Below are 10,629 nucleotides of genomic sequence, written 5' to 3' on the forward strand. Positions count from 1 at the left end.
ATGAAACTTAAATAGTTCCACGAATCGAAAATCAACATTTCCACAAATCGTAACAGGTTATTTTTAGCAAATAGACATACTCAGGTGACCAGTGTTGCCCTGTTTCTCCGTTAGCTCTGATAACGAATTATGAAGTACTGAATAGTTGGATGAATGATAATGTATTTGTGATGTCAGATGATATCTACACCTGTTTCATCTTATGGTCTATGTAAAAACTCGAATGCATTGTAAAGATTAAACATCATGCATCTTTAAAAAAAAATAAAAAACGGTAGTCTTTTTTAATAGAACATATATAATAACAACATATCGAGGTGGTCAATATCGCTCACCTAGATATTTAAGCAATTATGTAAACTATTTCCAAACGTAATAGTTTTGTAATTTGCAAGTTCAGCCTTTCAGTACCAAGGGAGACGACACCATTGTTTGTGAAAATACATAAATACAAACGATAAGAAATTTGAGTACTCAAATTCTGTTTAATAGAATAGCAAATGCAATAATACGGTGACTGATTGAGAATATCTAAATAATTATTTTATCTCGTTAGTTTGATGAAGAGCTTAAATAGAAATTCATATCGGTTACTTACTTGCCCATTTAGGTTAATAGAACTGTTAACTTCATGTTATCTGAAAGGGTGGGTGTTTTTTTTATAAATACCTTTAAAACATCTGATCAGCTTAACTTTACCTGTTGCATGTATAACTTGGCTATAACAAATGACACAAGTATATGGTTAATATACGTTGTACGTGTACGTGACGATGTACGTTTAATTTATTCGTTGTTGGCTTGTATGTAGTAAACTGATAGTTTGGAAATGAACTTTGTACTCTATAAGATGAAATTATAGATAAATAGATAGCAATGTCGTTGTAACGAGATACTGCCTCGTTATAACGAAATATTAAGTCGTTGTTACGAGACAATATCTAGTTTTAACGCGATACTTGATCGTTATAACTAGATACTAGCTCGATTAAACGAGATGCTTGGTCGGTATAACTAGATACTAGCTCGATATAACGAGATGCTAATTCGTTACAACGAGCTGAATATCTTTTAGTTGTCCTCAATTAACCACCTTAAATAAATATTTCTTATACAGTTGTGTGAACGCACAACGCACCAAAATTAGCGTGCGCACAACGTGCATACATCGTTCACACATCGTCCACACATGGTGCGCACAACTGTGCGATTTAACAATCGTTCGCCCCGTTGTGCGCTTCTCTCCGCACAACTGTGCGATTTGGTATAATTTGTAGATCAAAATTACGGAATGACAAAAATTACGGAAGGCTCGTATGCGATAATGTACACTTTGAATATATCTGTAATTTCTCATCACAATAATCAAGATTATACAATTTCAAAATGCGTGTTACACAGTATTACAGCGACCGTTAGGCTGTCGAGAATGGGTTTGGCTACAGGCTAAGTTAACCGAACAGGTAAATAACAATTTGATGAGTGTCCGGAGTTTTACCTGACCAGTGCCTGACACACAGAGCTGATATGCGATACCGTATGACCGTAATGAATAGTATTTGTGATTTTCAATTCGTTTGCCTATATAGCTCCCCTTCCCCTGGATTTTCCCCCCCCGGCCTTACCCGACGAGTTACGTAAGTGCCCCAGGCGGGGAGGGGGGGGGAACTACGGTCCAGGTACATGTACAGAGTGGTTATGTTTACCTGTATACGGGTTTGTGTTGTAATTTTACATGTGTCGATTAAGTTTGTTTAAAAACACCGAAAACACAATTTCTAAACATAAGATTGTATAGACAGAAAAATACGTTTATAGATGTAGCTAGAATATAGAAACATACGTAAAAATCAAGTGTATATGTTTAAACACGAAACCGTATAAATTGTTAAGGCATTCCTCAATTTACACAAACCACGATTGTTATCGCTCATGGTTCGTCCATCGTGCACACAAATGTGCGCAAGCAATGATCGTCCAGCTTTTTATCGTTCGTCCATCGTACACACACCGTTCACACACCGTGCACACTTCGTGCGCACACCGCACATCGTGTAACGTTGTGCGATCCCACAACTACATGTTAATTTTGTCATGTCGCAAATTCTGATTTTGAAATGTTTCTTAACCAATGATCAGCATACATTGCTGTTTGTAGTCTACATTGCTTGTCTAGCAATAAGACCTAAAACAATTGGAGTTTTTTTTCGTCTTCGTGAAATGTATAAATAGAATTGTATTGTTCATTGAAGTTATTCTATGAAACGTTTCTCAACACATAAAACTGTCGATTTACCTGTCAAGATCAATGTATGTTTACCATCCTGGTATAAAAACCGAGAACATACAAGAAAATAATTTGTACTGTTGTTTCGTTGATTAAGATTATCAAATTTTGGATAGAGAAAAAAATTGACAGTCACAATTTCATTCTAAGGGTCTGTAATAATGTAGCATTTAAACTGGAGAACACGCAGCAATTTTTTCATAATAAATCAGCCAGAATTAGTCCATTCACAGAATCAGAATGATGGCAGGTGATTAGTTCGAACTACCGAAACACGACCGTAGATAAAAAAGAATTAGCAACAGTTTTGATTCAGCGTTGTATCCCTTGAAACTTAATGGCCTTGGTCCAACTATAATATGATGGTGTTAAGTCAACTGCAGTACCTGATGGGAAAACGACTTTTGTCACGAACACAAACATAGTTGCATCCCGAACAACAAAAAGGTGGTTGCAAAGATTCATCGTTCGGAGATTGGCTACGATCAATCCGAAATAGCTGTAACAATCTAGACTTCTAATATTTAATTTTTAAACTAGAAAATAATCTCTCCTAAATTACATATACTTATCAATGAGTCTATAATGTAATACTCTGCATATTGTGCATAACGTTGTGCATTAATCAATAGCTTTTTGACGAGTATTTCATCGTCCGTCATTAAACCAAGAAAGACCAGATCAACCAGCTATTGATACTGGAATGTGTTTTCCCGTGCCTTGCCATTCTTATCCCAGATGTAGACACGGTGGTTTTTGTTGTACAGTATGTGGTCCCCCGGATATAGTTGGATGTTCCTACGATCCAGTAGTCTTATCACTTTGCTGGCCCATTGTGCTGGCATTTCTATAGCGATCACGGCATCATTTCGCCCCGGACTCACACGGTTTTTGTCACTGTTATGGTGTACGGTTAGCAGTAACCTGCATCTGTTTAATATTCCTTTTTCAGTACGTAGTTTCCCTTATTTCGTATCCCTAGTGGCTATTTTCAGTCACGTTAAACACTGAATATCAGACACATTTTTTAGAAGACAATGTTTAAGGTTGATCAATAACTTTAGAGTTACAACATTAAATATTGACGTCATATTAATTCCATTTTTGCAGTAAACATTGTCAGAATGCGACCCTTATCATAGATTATAAAAATTCTTTTGAAGAGTTGGATTCCATTATTAACGATGCAAGTCCGTATACTGATCATTAACCCGCATTAGGAAAAAGTACCTAACTGAAGCATTATTAGTACACTATATAAATGATTAATTGAACAAATGATTGTTCTTGTGTTTTCGTGTGACAATTAATTAGACAAACTACATATTAATGTCAAGGATATTATTCAGCACATCGTTTGTTATCACAACTACATTATATAATATGGTTGCACATCCCTAAACGCACATCAAATATTACTTGAATACAGTGCATCTGAGATTCCCTGCCCAAATCAGTCTTGAAAATAAAATAGGATGAAATAGTACATTTGTTCTATTTTCAATTAATATAATGAAAACCCTTACCATGTAATCATGAAAGAAGAAACGGCCTATTTAAAGCATTGGGTTTAAAAAATTCCAGGTAAACCCTAATATAGTCATTACGTAGTACTTGTCGTACATGTGTTAGGTTTTCAGCTGACATCTTGAAAACCCTGCCCACGTAATTATGAAAGAATATATACCCGCGTCAACAGCATATATTAACCGTTAAAGCTCACACATTTACAGTTAAGAGACGACTTGGTACATATCAACATCATACACACATCTTTTGATCTAGCCGCCGAAAGAGTATGTGAATATGTTTAACTTTAAAAAGGATTAGCAGGCACACATGATATAAACGATCAAAAGATTAGAAAACTCGTATTTGTTTACCCGACATTAGTCCATTATGACATACGTTGCCACACACTTTGGATATTATATTCAGAATGATAAATTCAAATTCAGATTTTTTTATGATTTTTTATTATTAGCAATTACATCTTTATAAGATTGCATAGAAAACATGTTATAGATTTTGGAGATGGTGGGGTCGGAAGTTAATTTATAATAGACATTTTTAAACATAGGTGTATTTATAGTATGATCTGTGATAAGGAGCACGTAAAGTGTTATAGGTAGTATTTCTCAAGTTTAGGAAGTGTACTCTGTAGTAGGGAGCAGAAGAGTTTGTATGGATGAAACACTTGTTTGAAGAGATTATGGTATGGCTTGTCTTGTTAATTATTTATGTAGAAAGGTCAGCAACTAAACAGAATTTACCCCACGACACCTCCGGCCGCCTCAAAAAGACTAGTATACCTGTATATTGTAAAGTTTAAGAAGTGTAGTCTGCGCTAGGGAGCAGTTGAGACTATTATTGGAACGGTTTTTACAAATAACGGGCTAAGTCTTTAACACTTTCTATCTTTTAACCTCAATGCCTGAAGATTTGAGGCTGTCTAAAAAGACGCTGAAACTGAATTATGTTGAAAGGGATCCGGTCGCATTTGAAAATGAGTCAGCCTATTTGTGGACTCCTTTATATTTGTAAATAGGTATTGTCTGTTGCCGTTTATTTGCCAACATCTTAGTTAGAAATCCAAAACACATTATAATTTTGGAAATAAATGTTTAGATATGATAATATAGAGAATGTTCATTCTAAAGATGTTAAATCAAACCCTTCCTTGTACTGAGTATGCCTGATATGTAAGAAATATATAGAAAACGTTTTTCTAAGTGTATACAAATATCGATATCAACATTGCATATAAAGGTAACAATTAAAAACCCATCTACTAAAAGCACTTTTGCTTTATGACGAAAAGGAAGAAACAGTGAGGCTGTTCCACCACACAACTAAGAACGAAGCTAAGGGAATAGTGCAATCAGGATATATCAAAGCATCGACTGATATGACGATTGATGCCGTATATGGTGTCTATATGACCAGATTAGGTCCGGAGAAAAGCCAGGAAGAAATAGCATTGANGGCAACTAAACAGAATGTACCCCACTACACCTACGGCCGCCTCAAAAAGACTAGTATACCTGTATATTGTACAGTTTAAGAAGTGTAGTCTGCGCTAGGGAGCAGTTGAGACTATTATTGGAATGGTTTTACTAATAACGGGTTTAGTCTTTAACACTTTCTATCTTTTAACCTCAATGTCTGAAGATTTGATGCTGTCTAAAAAGACGCTGAAACTGAATTATGTTGAAAGGGACCGGATGCATTTGAAAATAAGTTCTATTTGTGGACTCCTTAATTTGTAAATAGGTATTGTCTGTTGCCGTTATTTTGCCAACATCTTAGTTAGAAATCCAAAACTCGTTATAATTTTGGAAATAAATGTTTGAATATGATAATATAGAGAGTGTTCATTCTAAAGATGTTAAATCAAACCCTTCCTTTTGCGTATTAGGTATCGAACACAATTTAAAACATCTATGAAACATAACGACATTGATAATTTTTCTTTAAACCACATACACTCAGAAAGAAATCTTGGATATACTCAGTATGCCTGATATGTAAGAAATATATAGAAACTTATTTTTTGTAAGTGTATACAAATATCGATATCAACATTGCATAAAAAGGTAACAATTATAAACCCATCTACTAAAAGCACTTTTGGTTTCAGACGAAAAGGAAGAAACAGTGAGGCTGTTCCACCAACCAACTAAGAACGAAGCTAAGGGGATAGTGCAATCAGGATTTATCTTGGCATCGACTGATATGACGATTGATGCCGTATATGGTGTCTACATGACCAGATTAGGTCCGGAGAAAAGCCAGGAAGAAATAGCATTGAATTAATACGACGGAAAGCCAAATGGTATCGCAAATGCTATGATAAAAGCGGGCAAGACGGACGCGATTATAGCCATTGACATACCAATAAGTCTGGTTAACAAGATGGAATCGGATCGTGACATTTATGTTGTACTGGGAAATGTCATTATTGCAGACAAGAGTCCCATGTTTTATGTCCGAGATGATGATGGAAAAGCTAAGGACTATGAACTCATGTAGAAACTTTAACCCTTACTTGTCATCAACAAGTACTTCTTATGTTGTTCTTAATTCCTGTATTTATATAATTACAAATATTTCCTTTCAAAGTATTTCAATTCTTTAATAAAATATATCCCTGAACTTGAAGAGTAGTCATTGTTATTACTGATTATGAACGTATACTAGTATATCACAATGCACGCATACATGGACTTCACATCAATGACGTGTGTAGATGAAATAATATGCCGACAGCATCATCGATACTCCACGCGTTACACTCCATTTCGGTCTCTACACCCCTGGAATATGTCATATCAAAATTGAAGGCACGCGGATAGCTATCTGATTGGTCTCAGGTAAAATAATTGACCAATCACTAGTCTGAAACCTGCCCTTTGAAGATTAGTAGGTAGGACATAATCTTGTAAAACAATGGCTGAAGCAGAGCAATATAAGTCATAATGAAACAAGTGCTATTATTGTTGCCTTTTCCTTTATATACTTTTATCAAACACTATCTAAATAGAAAATATTTTATAGTATATTGATATGATATCTTGAAAATTATGATATTTGATTCTTTCAATAAAATATGTGACTTCACATTAAAATGCGAATATAGAAAACCTTTACCATCTGTTTGACGGTCCTTACAAGATAAGATGACTCACAAAGGTTACAGTTCAAAACACATCCAATAAGAACAAAGACTTTGTACCACCACGCAACTAAGGAAGGAGCTATGCAGATATTGAAATCAAAACGGTTCGTTGTTAATATTCATTAATACGTGAATATCATTAAACAAGGATACGTGTACTTCATATAAGTAAAGTGTGTCCATTTAATAATACGACCCCAGCAACATAGACGTTGCATGATAAAAATACATAATCTATATAAGCCTAGATTACCGTAGTTTGTAACGCGTTCGGTCACCAAAATATTATCAGTGGTGATACATTTTATCCCTCTAATAATTGAACATATTATATCATTGTCGATTTGGTCCTTTCATGGAAATGGGTTTTTTTCACACTCGAATATTTACTTACAAATGTTATATATAATAGAATATGAAATTTATAGATTTAAGAACTACTACCAACATTTCTTCATATAATCAAATCACGAACATTTCAGCACAAACTATTTCCCCGTTTACATAAATATTAAACATGCAACCAGACTTGTGAAGCTGGCAATGCTAGTGTTACACAAATAAATGCGACAACATTCAAACTGGAACATTTATTTATGGCTAATAATTACACAATATAGAAAAAAAATCCACCCACCGGTCAGTTTTAAGAGTCAAATCGAGAACATTTCACTCGCAACAATACCCCGTTTAACATAAATTTCAGCATGCAATACGTTTCGTGAAGCTGGAAATGCACATGACGAACAACGGAAGTACTGCACCAATCACGTACCCCTTTTAGTCCTTCGTTAATTCTTAAATGTCCGTCCAACGACTTTATTTATTCTATTTTTATTTTAAATATATACACGGGTATGACATTTAATTAGACCATTTTCCGTGTATTGCTCTGTCAACTGTACAAATAGTTTTAACAACTATAAGACATCAGATAGAGTTTCTACAAATGTACAAATATCCTTGTCGAACCCGCGTCCACCATCTGGACTACTTATCTGGACCTCATGATCGAGGAAGATGACGTTTTAATGGAAGGGGAAATAACTCTAACATTAAATGCAGTTGATTTATCTCCTGCCCAATCACAGAAAGCACACGATATTTAGTCACTCATTTACTTTGGGCAATATCAGTTGCAGGTATGTATATATAACTGTATGATTGTTATGATTTTAAACATATTTTACAAAATAAAAGAAAGGGATTAAGAACTAGGTAAATCCTACACAAATTTAGCCAATCAATTGGTTAGAAAACTCGTATTTCGTTTGAAAGACAACAATCTATTATGCCAAAAATTCCTTCCCTTTACTTAGATTTCCGGTAATTATGTGCTGTTTATCAATTTTCTCATTAATAAAAATAACAAAATATTATATTGGAACGTTTTTACTAACAAGGGGCTTAATTTGTTTTTAACATTTTTGGTCTTTTATCCTCAATATCTAACTGGTAACGGTTGGTAATGTTTGAAAGGAGCCGCTCGTAACTGGCATTTTATAATCTTTGTTTATATAGAATGGTATTACTAAGTTTCGGAAGTATACTCTGTGAAAGGGCGTAGTTAAAGATTATAGTTGAAAGGTTTTATTGATGACGAGCTTATTGTATCTTTAAATAATCATTTTGTACTTTGTGTTTTATCCTCAATGCCGCAGTTCTGTTATGAACTAGTCTATTCATGAATTCCTATGCAAATATCATGATTTGGTGTCTTCTTTAAGTTTTCGTAATTTCTAATGTCCAAATTGTCAATACCTTAATTGGAAAATACAAATACTGTTGATAATTTGTCTTTGGTTATGTATCCTAGAAATACATATCCAACAAATATTTGTTTCTTCGTGTCCAGTGCCCATATTTGACCGTAGTGTCGTGATAACTTATAACAGTAACCATACAAAATGATATAAGAATTCACTTCATATTACAAATCCAAATGTCGTTTTACAAACAAAAGGGGTCCGTGCCATAACATGGTTATAACATATATGTGTATTAAACATGCTAATTCCGTTGTACGTCATTGCATTGTCCCTTTTAGAAATATAACGCTATGTCACATTTTGACTTTACTAATTATAACAAGATACAAGATACAAGAATATTTTTTTTAACGTCGCATACCATAAACATACAAATATTAGCTCGGTAGAGCTATTTCTGCGACAAACATAGGTATAATTTAAAACAAACAAAAACAACTTGCAAAATAAACATAAGCCTACATGGAATAAAATATGGTGAGCTAAATAAAATACACTAAAGTTATATAAGAAAGGTTAATGTTAATATAACAATATATACAGGCTACTGCACTAAACGATTAATTGATATATGTGTGGAGTGTCACAGGACACAGGACAGGTGGTTGAGCCAATCCCTACCTACCTAGCCCTATAACATCAAATTATAAAATAATAATGCAGTCATTTTTAAATGGACTTAAAAGAGAACACAAAATAGGAATAAGAAACACAATAAAAGCAACATACAATGACAAAAACAGCAGTTTAAAAGATGTATTGCATTAACACTGATATAAAACCCATGACAATTAACTAAAAACATTAAGCCATGGAGAATATCACAGAGTTCAAACAAATTAGCGTGCAAATAGAAATGAAAACACCTATTCCAGTTGGCTAGATGACTGGTCTGAAGATAAAAAAAAGAACTACAACTAAAAAAAGGAGTCAGGAACATAGAGAGCATTTGAAGAGTTCAACATCCCAGGTATGCAACAGTCACCAGAATACTCTGTAGTTTTAGCTTGACGTATCTCATTAGGCAGACTGTTCCACACCTGGGCGGCTTCCAAGCGAAAATACCTCTTACCAAAAGTAGTGGTGTTTACCATTGGTATCTTGACTGTATCTATCTTCCCGAAATTATATTAAACTTGGTTTCTATCTAGAAGATACCTTAAAAAATCAGGTGCAATATTATTTAAAATTTTGTACACCTCCCTGGCCATTGTCTTGAGCCTGCAAACATGTAAAAATTGTTATTTCTAATTAAAATGTCTTTAACTGAGGTAGTAAAATCATTTTCAATAAAGGTACTAATTAACTATAACGGTACTAATTAACTTAATGTTCAGTATGCATCTTAACCATATTAATAAAACAAAATAGTGAATTCACTCCATAGATGCTAAACTGAACAAATAATTGTACTTGTGTTGACAATAAATCAATAATTTGAGGTTCTTTTAACCGCTTAATCACAACTTATGTTGTCTCAAAACAGTTAATTACAATAAGTTTATATAATAATCCTAATTATTTTGTAAATGACCCTAGCGACTAAACAACGACTGTTCTGAGTACAATGTGAACAATGCTTACTTGCCGAAATAAACGCAATTTAAATTCCAATTTTAATCCGCCTTGCTACTTCCAGTCGCCATTTTGTAAACAGGACCTAATCTCGAGCTGATGCGCGTTTGAAAGAGATTAAAGTATTGCAAAGCTTCTAAACGATCGTGCCCAGAACATACTCTCTAAGGATGATGTTTTTGATAAATTTACTATCAGTTATTTACTATATTTCTTTTCTGTATCACTTTCATTAATTCATAAAAGAACAAATTTATTTTTTCCCCTTCAATTTTTTTTCTTTCAAATGTTAAAACACATTTTTTTGGAAAAAATGTTCT

The sequence above is a fragment of the Mizuhopecten yessoensis genome, unplaced genomic scaffold (genome assembly GCF_002113885.1).
Source record: "Mizuhopecten yessoensis strain PY_sf001 unplaced genomic scaffold, ASM211388v2 scaffold715789, whole genome shotgun sequence".
In the NCBI taxonomy this organism is placed as follows: domain Eukaryota; kingdom Metazoa; phylum Mollusca; class Bivalvia; order Pectinida; family Pectinidae; genus Mizuhopecten; species Mizuhopecten yessoensis.